We start from the raw sequence: 12,702 nt of genomic DNA on the forward strand, positions 1-12,702 counted from the left end.
TCATCCTTGATGATAGTTTTACCTGGCCTCCTTATCAAGGTGATGCTTTCTGTAGTAAACCTCTCCCAGCTTGCTCTGTTAACACTTCAAAGCTGCCAGCTACCTGATTGATAATTTAATACTGGAAGTCTTGTCTAAAAGCAATGAGCTCCGCTGTCAGGATTACCTGGGTGGGAGGCCATTTACAGGATTGTGAGGTGGCCTTGGGAGTAGAGGTGCCAACCTGGAGTCTCCAGGAATTGAAAATCAACCTTCAGGACATTGGTCTGTGAGACTGTGGAGAAAGACTTGGAAAGATATCACTATTCCTTCAATTTCATTGGTTCAAAATCCTGGAATTCCCTCCCTAATGGCATTATGGGTCTACCCACAGCACAGGCATCACCGTGGTTCAAGAAGGCAGCTCACTAACACCTTCTCCAGGGCAACTATGGCTGGGTTTGGCCAAGGAAGCCCACATTCCTGAAGAAGGGCTTATGCCCGAAACATCGATTCTCCTGCTCCTTGGGTGCTGCTTCACCTGCTGCGTTTTTCCACCAATGCATTTTTCAGCAAGGAAGCCCACATCCCATAAGTGTATTTAAAAAGGTCATGGCAACATTAATTTTTTTTTTGTCATTCTCTTAGAACATTTCTCTTTACCAGGCAAATGATATTGGATATTGGTGGGAACAAAGAAACTGCTTGGTCTGCAGTTAATGTTCATGCCTTGTGTGTAATGAGAAATTTTGCTTTCCAATTGATGGAGCAAAATAGCGTGTCACAGGGATATATAGAACATAGAACATTACAGCACAGTACAGGCCCTTTGGCCCTCGATGTTGCACCGACCTGTCATACCAATCTGAAGCCCATCTAACCTACACTATTCCATGTATGTTCATATGCTTGTCCAATGACAACTTAAATATACTTAAAGTTGGCAAAGATGTTTATAATCATCAACTAATAGCTGGGAGCATGAAGGTAGGTCAAGTGATTAAACGTCCATGAATACATCCAAACACAGTTGGCAACCCAACACAAAAGTATGGACTGTGGCACCCCATATGATCCAGCCCCTCAAACTTTCACTGTTCACTCAGGTTACTCAATGTTTTGAAAAAAAACAGACAAGTGAAATAGATGGGAACATTTCAATGAATTTTAGTACAGAGAGATGCAGTGCAGTGTTTGGAAAGAAAGACTGAAGAGTGGGGAAAATAAATTGACTTGTAGAGGACTGATATAAGAGCCTTGGCTTTATAAGCATCGGGGTGGAATACAGAGCAAGGAAATGATATGCAAATTTTATAAAACACAAATGAGATCTCAGCTAGAGTTCTTTGTTCAAGCACCACACTTTAGGATAAATAACCAGGTCTTGGAGAGTGCACACAAATTTTTTATGAGACTAGAATAGGGATGAGGGCCTTTATTTACATTCGAGACTGGAAAAGGTGGGATTGTTCTCCTTAAACTAAAGAAAGCAAAAGGCTCAATAGAGAGTTCAAAATATGTAAAGGTATGTTGTTGGGTAAATAAGAAGAAACTGTTTTCATTGACAGGTTAGTCGGTAGTCAGAGGACATGTTTAAAATGGTTGGTGAAAGGATGAGAGAAGGAGATAATTTTTTCATGCGCTGTGTTGTTATGACCTGGAATGCATTGTGTGAAAGGATGGTGGGACTGATTAAAGAGCTATTGGCAAATGAGAATTCAATAGAAAAGGAAACATTTGCAGGAATGTGGGGAAAGAACAGGGCCATGCGGTTAATTCAGTGGCTCTTTCACAGAGCCAGCACAAACACAATGAGCCAAGTGAATTCCAATCTGGGACGTATCATGTTTTAATCCTATAAAGGTTCTGGCCTTTTTTTTAGAATATGCTACTGGCTGTAATATTATATGGTAATCATTTCCACTCCTAAGGCTGACTCGGCCTGGAGTTTGTCACTCGTACATTGTCTGCTCAGCAAATCAAAAAAAGGACAGAAGGAGGCGATTCAGCCCATCAAACCATGCTGCCGTTCAACATTATCATAGTTGATTATCTAACTCAGTATCCTATTCCTGTTTTAATCTCATACCCTTTGATCCCTTTAGCCTTAAGAATCCAAGTTCATATCCCATTTTGAATGAGCATCTGTTTAATAAGAAATGGTGTCACCTAATTAAATCTCTTACTCTGCAAAAGTGATGAATGCCAGAATGTATTCAATGCTGTTGGGCAGAGATCAGTGCCCCCTCTGTTTCAGAATGTGTAGGAGAGTGTTGTCTGAATGATCAATACAGAGGTGATCGCATTGCATTCCTGCTTCACTCTGATTAAGTCTGTGACAGCAACTCTTGTGGCACTCAACCATTGACTAACAGGGTGGATTCACTAAGTACTGAGATCACCCTGGGACCCCATCAGCTTTGCTGACAGATTTGTGGGGCTAATAAAAGGCTTGAATGAGGGAACCAGTATCAGAAGAGGGGGACTTATTAAGCGACAGGCATTTGAAAGCCACTTCCTCAGATCCCATGCTCTCACCTTGCCCTACCTCCTCCCCTTTACTGCTGGTGACCCTCTCTCACGGGCCCCACCCTGCTCTCACTTAACTTTCTCCAGTGATTCCAGGCAGAAGTGAATTACCAGCAGTGGGCACCGGTGCCGGTCGTATTATCCTTAATGGACAGCTATTGATGTCTGACTGAGTGGGAGCTCTTAGGACACGTTCTCCATCACACTGGGGCAAGTCCTGGGAATAAATATCCATGAGAATTCAAGAATCCCAGTGATAGGATTCCCACTGTCAATTCGGGAACTAATCCCCATGCGACATCTAGAAATTCTCAGTGGATACATCAGTGCCTGTAATGACAAATGACATGCCTCACAGCCTCTCTTTAAATTCCACCTAATCTCTCCATCACAAAGACCTGCTTCCACTTTCATTATGTAGCCTGGTTCTAGTTTCGTTATATCTTTTAACTCTTTAACTATTAGACAGAGTTAAATCCAGGTGCCACAGTTCAATCCATGTAAGACTCACACAACCAGAGCAAGGAAAGGTCCTTGAACATTCCTGTGATTAGTGTGAGGTGAAGGTCATCCAGTACGTAGCATGAGCCAGACAAAATTACAGAATCATTGCAGCACAGTAGGAGTCCATTTGGCCTGTTGTATGTATGCTGGCTTTGTGAACTAATCCTACCTTCTCCCTGTAACCTTGCACAGTTTTTCTTTTTGAATAATAACTTCATTCTCTCCTGAATGTTCAAGCTGTATAGTCCTCTGGTCAAATTCAATCTTAAGTGTTACGTCTGATCACAAAACCACGGAGAAAAATGAACATACATGATGCATCTCTGAGAAAAGCGACAGGGTTTATCCCAAGTATCAAAGATCTGATTCATGGGAAAATAATGGAAAGAACTAGGTTTTACACTCTGAGGGACAAACAGGTATCAAACAATGGAGATGAGATGGAAAGGGTAGATCTGCAAAATGGCTACGGGCTGAATTGGGAGAGCAGAGAACAAGAACAATTTTAAACTCATAACGAACAATCCTACGACTTTAGTTATGAGTTTTCTGCAATTAAAAAGTGACCAATTTATCTGGACTTTCAGATAGAATATAGAAACAAGAGCCCTGGAACTATTCAATAAGCAAAGGGAAACTATGATTGCAGCCCTTCGACATCTTTTGGACGGATGAGTTTAGATTGCTTGAATAATATTTGCCATATTTATGTAATTCTGCAACCTTACAGAAAGTACGGTCAGAGTTTGCAAACAGTAGTCTGGCAAAGCATAGACATAACAAGCTTCGGACTTTGCACAGTGGAAAAAAAACAGTGCATTGTGATGTTGATCAAACCATATTCTTTATCTTTTCCATCCTGGTCAGCAAGACACCAACACAAATTTAGGTTGTTTAAATAAAAAGGCAGTGCACACATCATTGATGGATATAATAACATACAACTGTGGCAATAAAGTATCCAATCATAGGGATTCACAGCATAAGAGGTTATTTAGCCCATCATTTTTTGTGTCAACTAAAAAAAAAGTGCCATCTACCTCTTGGCTTTTAAACCTAAAGGTTATGGCATTTCTAATATTTAAAATAGTGAGAGTTTCTGCCTCTACCACCATTTTAATCTTTGAGTCCAGACCTCCACCACACTTTGGGTGAAATGTTACTCCTCAATTCTGTAAAATCCTTCCACCAACTACTTTAAATCAATGGTCCAAGATATTGGCCTCTCTTCTAGGCAACAGTCTTCCTTATTCTTTCCTAATCAGGCTCTTCATAATTCATTGTGATTAAATCACCCTGAGAAACTTTGGAATGTGTCCTTCTGCCAATTATTTGAAATTAGAACTGTAAAGTGTCCAGGGTAGTTCATGTGTGCATTGTTAGTTCATCTCCTTCAGACTAAAAACAGACTGTTTCCAGTAGTAGAATGGTCTAGGGCAAGAGAATTAGAACATGAATTGCCAAAATAATATAACGAACATACTAAGATGTACATTATGCTATATTCCCTATTCTATCCAACACTGATAGACCATTAAATTAAAACAAATATAACATGGGAAAACATAGAATTGCCAAAATAATATAACGAACATACTAAGATGTACATTATGCTATATTCCCTATTCTATCCAACACTGATAGACCATTAAATTAAAACAAATATAACATGGGAAAACATAGAATATATAACATGGAACAGTGCAGCACAGTACAGGGCCTTTGGCCCTCAATGATGTGCCGTTTTTTTTTATCAAATTCTAAGGTCAGACTAACCTACATACTCTTCATTGTACTAACTTCCATGTGCCTATTCAAGAGTTGCTTAAATGTCCCTGATGTCTCTGACTCTATTACCACTGCTGCCAGTGCATTTCATGTACCCACCACTCTCTGAGTAAAGAACCTGCCTCTGACATCTTCCCTAAACCTTCCTCCATGTATCTTCAAATTATGTCTCCATGTGATAGATAATTCTGCCCAAGGAAAATGTCTCTGGCTATCCACTCCATCTATGACTCTCAACAACTTGTACTCCTCTATCAAGTCACCTTCTCATCCACCTTTGCTCCAATGAGAAAAGCCCTAGCTCCCTCAAACTTTCTTCATAATACATGCCCTCCAGTCCAGGCAGCATCCTGGTAAACCCCTTCTGCCCCCTTTCTAAAGCTTCCACATCTTTCCTATAATGAGGCAACCAGAACCGAATACAATATTCCAACTATGGTCTAACCAGGACTCTATAGAGCTGCAGCATAACCTTGCAGCTCTTAAACTCAGTCCCCCCGCTAATGAAAGCCCATATACTGTTGTCTCTGTTTCTCCACACTGCCAAAAATCCTGCCTTTAACCCAGTATTCTGCATTTAAATTCAACCTTCCAAAATGAATCACTTCACACTTTTCCAGGTTGAACTCCATCTGCTACCTATCAGTCCAACTCTGCATCCTGCAATGTCCTGTTGCAAACTACAACAGTCCTCCACAGAACCCACCACTCCACCAATCTTCGTGTCATTGTAAAATTTACTAACTTATCCATCCACTCCTTCATCCAAGTCATTTTTAAAAATCACAAAGAGCAGAGGTCCCAGAACCGATCCCTGTGGAACACCACTGGTCACCAGCCACCCACACTATCCACAACTTCACCAACTTTTGTGTCACCAGCAAAGATGATATCTCCATTTTTTTTAGCTCTTGCAAAAGAACCATATTGGATTCCAAATATTAACTCTTTTTGTCTAGATGATGTCAGATCAAATGAGTATCTCAGTACTTTCTATTTTTATTACGATTCACTCTACATTTGTCTTTAATCTTTAAGGACATGTTTGTGCACTATCAACCTGCTTTTTCAATAGACAAGCAGCTAACTTCCTCAATATCCATCAGACACAAGTCTCACATAATTAATCTTTCACTGACTGCCTACACGGACATGAGAACTCATTACTTCCAGGAGCTTTTGAGCTATGTTCCACAATTATTTTGTTCAATGAGCTCAATGTGATTGACTATCATGACATTGAGATAACCCCAAATGCACAAGTCCATCCATTTCCTTTATAAATGTGAGAAGAAAGCAGAATCGGCATTTTGAATCCAGCCACTCTTCTGAAGGGTTCCGATGAAGAATCATTGGACTCAAAACATAAACTCTGTTTCCAACCTACAGATGCTATCAGAGCAGTTGAGATTCACCAGTAAATTCTGTTTTTGTCTCCGATCTGCAGCATTGGCAGTTTTTTGCTTTACCCTTTATAAATAGAGCTGTCCTGTTTTACATAGACAAGAGTGAGCTGCATCTCAGACTGTTTCTAAATGCATAAAGCAAACAACCTTGAAAGACCACAACCAAGCAACAATTTAATACTCTTATTAAAAAAGAGAGAGAGAGACATAAACAAGTAACTATAGGCCAGTTGGCTTATTATCTGTCATTGGATATGTATTAAACTGATCTTCAAAGGATTTAATAGCCGAGCATTTAGAAACACAGCATAATCAAGCAAAGTCTGTATGCTGTATGTGTATGATTACAGGGAAATCATGCCTGACAAATTATTACAGATCTTTGAGGAGGTATCAAGTGGGATAGATAAAGGATATCCAGTAGATGTATTACATCTGGATTTCAAAAAATGTATTTGTTAAGGCACCACACATAATGCTACTTAATAAGATGAAAGTACATGGTGTTAGGGTAGTAAATTAGCTTGAATGGAGGATTGACTAACTAATATAAGACAGAGTTAGGATAAAAGGAGAATTCTCAGGATGGCAACACAGTACTATTGGAATGCCGCAGTTGTTAGTGCTGGGGCCACAGTTATTTACAATACATATTAATGACTTGTATGATGGAAGTGAATGTATTATAGCTATGTTTTTGGAAGGCATAAAAGAAAATGGGAAGGCAAGTAGTGCAGATGGCATATAGATTCTCCAGCAGAATATAGAAAGATGAAGTGAGTGTGGAAAATTTTTGCAGATGGAACATATTATGGGAAAATGTGAGATTGTGCATTTTGGCAGGAAGAATAGAAAAGCTGCAGCACAAAAGGTTTGGGGATTCCATCACAAAAAGACCAGCAGGTAATAGGGAGGGAAAATGGGCTGTTGTTCTTTATTTCGAAGGGAATGGTGTACAAAGGGAAGTCTTGCTAAAATTATGCAAGGTCACAGATGGAATACTGTGAACAGTTTTACTCCCTTTATCTAAGGAAAGATGCACTGATATTGAGGCAGTCTGGAGTAGGCTCATTAGATCTGTTGTTGACCAAGCCAGACCCCCCTCAAAATATTTTTAAGAAGACCCTAACTTTTCTTATTTTAAAGGCAGATGTGAGGTGGATATTCAGGGTGTGATGCAACTGGCCTAACCACTCGGCTTTAAACAAAGCAAAACAGTTGAAAAACGAACAAAAGAAAATGAAATCTAGAATAGCTTAACTATTGGAAAATTCAACCGACCCAAAACAGCAACTTAATTTTAAATTTTCTTTTCATTCATTTGTGGGATTTGGGCATTACCGGTTGGCCAGCATTGGTAGCCCATCTCTATTTGCCCTTGATAGGAGGTGGTGAACTGCCTTCTTGAATCGCTGCAGTTGGCTTGGAGCTGTTCCTATTCCAGTAACATCCCTTGGGAAAGGTCAATTCAAACACAGGTTCTTACAGGCAGGACTGATTTCAGAGACAGAAGCCAGTCAAGAATCATCTGTTGGAGCATGTTTTCTGCTTTTCTGCAGCTTTTCTGCTACAACTAAGCCAAAATAGAGAAAAAGAATTGGGAGATCTGGCCACTCCCCTGCCATTGTTAACCTAGAGTCTTTCCAGACATTTCCGCACCTCTGCCTTGACAACCTCTCTTAAAAAAAACCCAAGGGCAATATAACCTTATTAAAGTGACAGCATTGTCACTGATTGAACTTGGAAATGGCAGGTCTGCCTTATGACAAATAGTTGAGCAAGTTGGGCCTTTACTCATTGGAGTTTAGGAGATTGTGAGGTCACCTCATTGAAATATGTATTAATTGTAGGGGCCTTGGCAGGGAAGATAACAAGAGGTTGCTTCCTTTTATGGAAGACTCTACAAGCAGGATACATAATATCAGAATAAGGATGATGTGAAGGTGCCAGTGTTGGACTGGGGTGGACAAATTCAGAAGTCACACGACACCAGGTTATAGTCCAATGGGTTTATTTGAAATCACAGGCCTTTGGAGCGCTGTTCCTTCATCAGGTGACTTCTGTCAGAAGTAAGGTGTAAGACAGATATGAGGAGGACATTTTTTTTCTCTCAGAGGGTGGAGAATCTGGCATTACTTGCTGGAGAGGAGTATTGAAGGTGAGCCTTTAAGTATCTTTAAGGCAGAGAGAAACAAATTTGCAATCAGTAAAGGAATCAAAGTTATGGACAACAGCAAGGAAGCAGAATTGAGGATTTTCAGATCCACCATGATGTCATTGAATGGTGGAGTGAAATTGATGGGGTAAATGGCCGACTTCTGTTCCTACTCTTCTGATTTTATGCTCTGAAACCTGATTATAAAATTAGTAATTAAAATGTCAAGTGAACAATCAAGGCATCTGATACACAACCTCAAAACAAATGGAAGATTTATAGTCTAATACTAAAGGCACATTAGGCTACCCAAGTGTTGGGCATTTGATTGACAAAGTACTCTCAGAGCCATTATCAGGTGAACAGGACAATAAAATAACTTTCTATGAAATATCTATTATAAAATATATTAAAGAACAATATGAAAGAGACTGTTCAAGCAGAGTCTGAAAGATAAATAATTACAATTCCAATTATTTGATTTTTCGCTATTGGTCTGTTTAAGCAGAAGGCAGGAAAGGATGCAATTAAGGCTAAGCTTTTTACTGTGGATTAAATTTATTTGAAACATTGATAATAATATGTAACATAAAGGACTCGTAAATTGAAAAAATGATCTGTTTACTTCAACAGCAGATTTCAAAGTCTGGATATTCCTCTCAGCCAATTTCACCACTAAGACCATGTGTGTGAAAGACTCGAACCCCTCTGTCTGCTCATCATCCTCTCTAACTGCCCTGCCAGAGTGCTTCCTTTCCCTTGTTGAACTATACCTGTAGTTGCTTTCCCTTTCTCCACTTGTTTTTAGTTCGACCGTACCAGCAAGTAAAAGCATACTGGGAAGGGTCTCATGTGATGAAATTGCTGTGACAATATTTTGCCACAAAGGTTATAGCAACCTGTCATGAATGGCTCCAAATACATCAACTTGTCTGCTTTAATATTGCCTTGCCCAGAACTTCAATCCCATCGTTTTACCACTTCGTTCACGATTTCTCTGGATAGTCTCGCCTGGAGTGCTGGAGGTTGAGATGTGACTTTATAGAGGTTTATAGTCGGGCATACAAAAAGTGAATAGCCAAGGTATTTTCTCCAGCGTTGGAGTATCCAAAAATAGAGTGCACAGGTTTAAGGTGAGAGGAAAAGGATGTAACAGGCAAATAGTGACCTGAGGGGTAACCTTTTCACAAAGAGGTTAGTGAGGATATGAAACGAGCTGCCAGACAGGGGTAGGAAAGGTGAGTACAATTACAACATTCAAATGACATTTGTAGGTGGATAGGAAGGGTTTGGAGGGATATGGGCCAAATGCAGGCAAATGGGACTAGCTCAGTTTAGGAAACCTGGTCTTCATGGACAAGCTGAGCTGAAAGGTCTGTTTCCGTGCTGTGTGACTATCTGACTCTTTAACACAGGACTGCAGAAATGGAAGATATCAACCAGGCTGTCAAATATATAAATCAAGTGGTGACAGAACCATCCATGGTGTGCATCCTAACTATTTCAGAATTTGTGAAACTCAATAATCAAGGGGTCAAAAACACTCTGAATTGAACAGGTTGAAGTAACATATTTCCCACTGGCATTAATTTCTGACTATTGGTGCTGAATGTTGTGTAGGGTTTAAAGGTCGCCATTACAGTGTGTGTTCATGTATTATCAACAATTAAGTGAAAGCTGTTGCACTCTTGATATGATCCTTAACAAACAATCAAAGAAGGATTATTGTTTATCCTTTGCAATTCTCTCTGCTCCTTAAAACATCCATTAATGCTGATTGATTTGTGTGTATTTCCACTTACCTGAGTAACCATTTATCATGTTCGATATAAGTAACCAATTGTCAAGCAGAGAGTATCATAGATACTTTCCATGTATGGGCATCATCTAGTAAGTTGGAGGGGCAGTGTCAATGATATTAATTATGGAATCGTACAATGAGGAAGACCATTCAGCCCCTCAGGTCTGCTTTTAATCTTGGCAGTTCATTTTTCTTCCACTTCAAACCTGTGTAGACCAATTATAGTATCCCTGTCACGACCACGATTGCAATCAGCTAACTCAACATCAACCAGGAGTGTGGAATCTGGGACTCTCTATTTTGCAGTTTAAACTTGATAATCTTGAAGAATCAATGGGGAATCCCAATGAGATAGATCTCAATGTCATACAACCGTGGCAAACTGCTGACGGGGGATTTAGCAGCCCATGTTACATCGCTCCCAATTTTATACTTCCATTGAAGTCAATGAAAATTCTGCATTATCTGTTTTACACAGAGTCACAAAATACCACGGTCAGTTTTCATTAGGTCACATTCAAACTGGCAATCAAAATATTTTTTTGAAAAGTGAGAATCTCCAAAATCTAGCAAAATTAAATGCCAAACAATGAAATAGCTGAATCAGAAAGCAATCGTGGAAAAATATGAAACTGATACGAATTTAATAATTGTTGTCAAAGTGAAAGAACACTGGATGTAAAATTGCACTTCACCAAATGGCTACTTGGTGAGAGGCTGAGCACTAACCATTAAAGCATTCTTTATTAAATCCAAAAGACAAAAGTGTAGCAACTCAATATTCTTTCCCAAACACTAGTAACCCACAACAAAGCATGTCACACACCATCCATACCCTGACGCAGAAGAACAATCGGTATTGATCAACATGGTGGACAACTGAGGCGAACGTCTTTGTTACTTTCAGAGTGCAACATGTCTGATATTTATCTCTACAATGTTATCTACTTCAAACAGAAACTGTTTTATTCTAAGAATCCAACCAAACAGAAACACAAGAGTCAGTCTTACAACCATCTGATGTTAAAAGTCTTATGTGAAGCATATTCATTAAACCTAGCTTGAACATAAATAATACTTTCCATTCTTTCATGTCCTTTATCTAAAAGCAAATGTATGAAGCGAGAGTTTCACTGAACAGCACTCTTTGTGATGAAGCCATACACTTACCCTTTTGCCCTGTTGCTTGCTTGGTGTTTAGGCTTTGGACAACTCCTCTGTCGCTGCAGCTTCTGAGGAGATAGCCTCGTCTGTCTGTCCTGTTGCTTCAATCATGAGCTTTCCCGCATGCCTGCAATGCATGTTGTTCACTAGCAGTCCTGTGTGTCACACAGGCCCTCCAGTGGTGGGACTCCTCAGTGGCAGTGATCAGCAATCACCTCCTTGGTGTGAGAAAACCAATATAAGTAGAGGTGAGCTTTGAAAGGGGATATGTGTCATTCCTGTGTTGAATTGCAAGATCTTGTGATCTCTAATAAAAACTATTAAATTTGCAGTGCTTGACCTCCCAAGTTAATTTTATAAATAAGAAATAAGTCAATTTGCACTGCACATATTTAAGTGATTAGGGTCCTGACATTTAATAGTACAAAGGAGGAACCTTGAGATTGGCTAACAGAAAGGGACGTTTCTTGTTTGCACTGGAGAAAAATGGTCTTGCTGACAGGTGAATGACTAAGGAGGTGCAGAATGGGAAATAGAGTAGGCTAAAGGCAATACAAACAAAGTGGCAAATTCTAGAACTGATGAGAGGGGAAGGGGAGCAGAGGGGTTGGTCGGCAGTCTATACCCTTTGGCACATTGGAACTCCAGTCGGGAAATGTGGACCAAAATATGAGTAAACAATTGTTTAAGACAGAAACAATTCAGCAGAACAAATATATATACATGTTACAAAGCTGTCCCATGACAATGGAAAATATTTAATCATTGCTTTGAAAAAAAATGCTTAACTGAAGGCAAATGGAGATATTAAAAGTAAACAATATTGAGTTAATCAAAAGAGAAAATGCTGGAAAATCTCAGCAGGTCATCAGCATCTGTAAGGAGAGAAAAGAGCAGACGTTTTGAGTCTAACTGACCCTTTGTCAAATATCTACAATAGTATTTGGAGGGATTGGCTACTCTAGTTTTGATTTGGGGGAAGCAGTAACTCCATCTAGTGTTGGCAGACTGAAATCTAAGAAGAGTTTATATGAGAGAACATTTTTACAGTCAGATGATAGGAAATGTGACGAACAGGAAGTAGGCACTAGTTGCAAGATTTTTACATGGTTCAACTTCATGTGTCATAACGCTGTTGTTTAGGAAAATATTCTATTGTATAAAAGTAAGGCTTTTTTGTAGCAGGTTGTCTGTAACATCATTGAATGAGTTGCCAGGTCTCTCAGTGAGAAGCAGAAAGGCTGGGTCCTAATCTAACCATGTTTCACTTGAACATTTCCCAGCCTTTAAGGCAGATGACACTGTTACTCACTTTCAGTCAGAGAGAAAATTCGCCCAGCAAGCTCACACATCTAAAGACTCCCACTGCCATCCAA

At 39.6% G+C, this 12,702-nt stretch overlaps 1 protein-coding gene across 1 annotated transcript in view; it reads right to left on the reverse strand.

Annotated features, from left to right (window-relative positions):
• The window catches only part of LOC132820378 (phosphatidylinositol 3,4,5-trisphosphate 5-phosphatase 2-like), a 145,194-nt gene extending 133,767 nt beyond the window's left edge, over positions 1-11,427 (reverse strand). The window contains exon 1 of the mRNA XM_060832448.1: positions 11,333-11,427. The gene's annotated coding sequence lies outside the window, so the exon portion shown is untranslated. The remainder of the gene's footprint in view (positions 1-11,332) is intronic.
• Between the last annotated feature and the right edge of the window lie 1,275 nt (positions 11,428-12,702).

Source organism: Hemiscyllium ocellatum, chromosome 11, assembly GCF_020745735.1.
Source record: "Hemiscyllium ocellatum isolate sHemOce1 chromosome 11, sHemOce1.pat.X.cur, whole genome shotgun sequence".
Lineage (NCBI taxonomy): Eukaryota > Metazoa > Chordata > Chondrichthyes > Orectolobiformes > Hemiscylliidae > Hemiscyllium > Hemiscyllium ocellatum.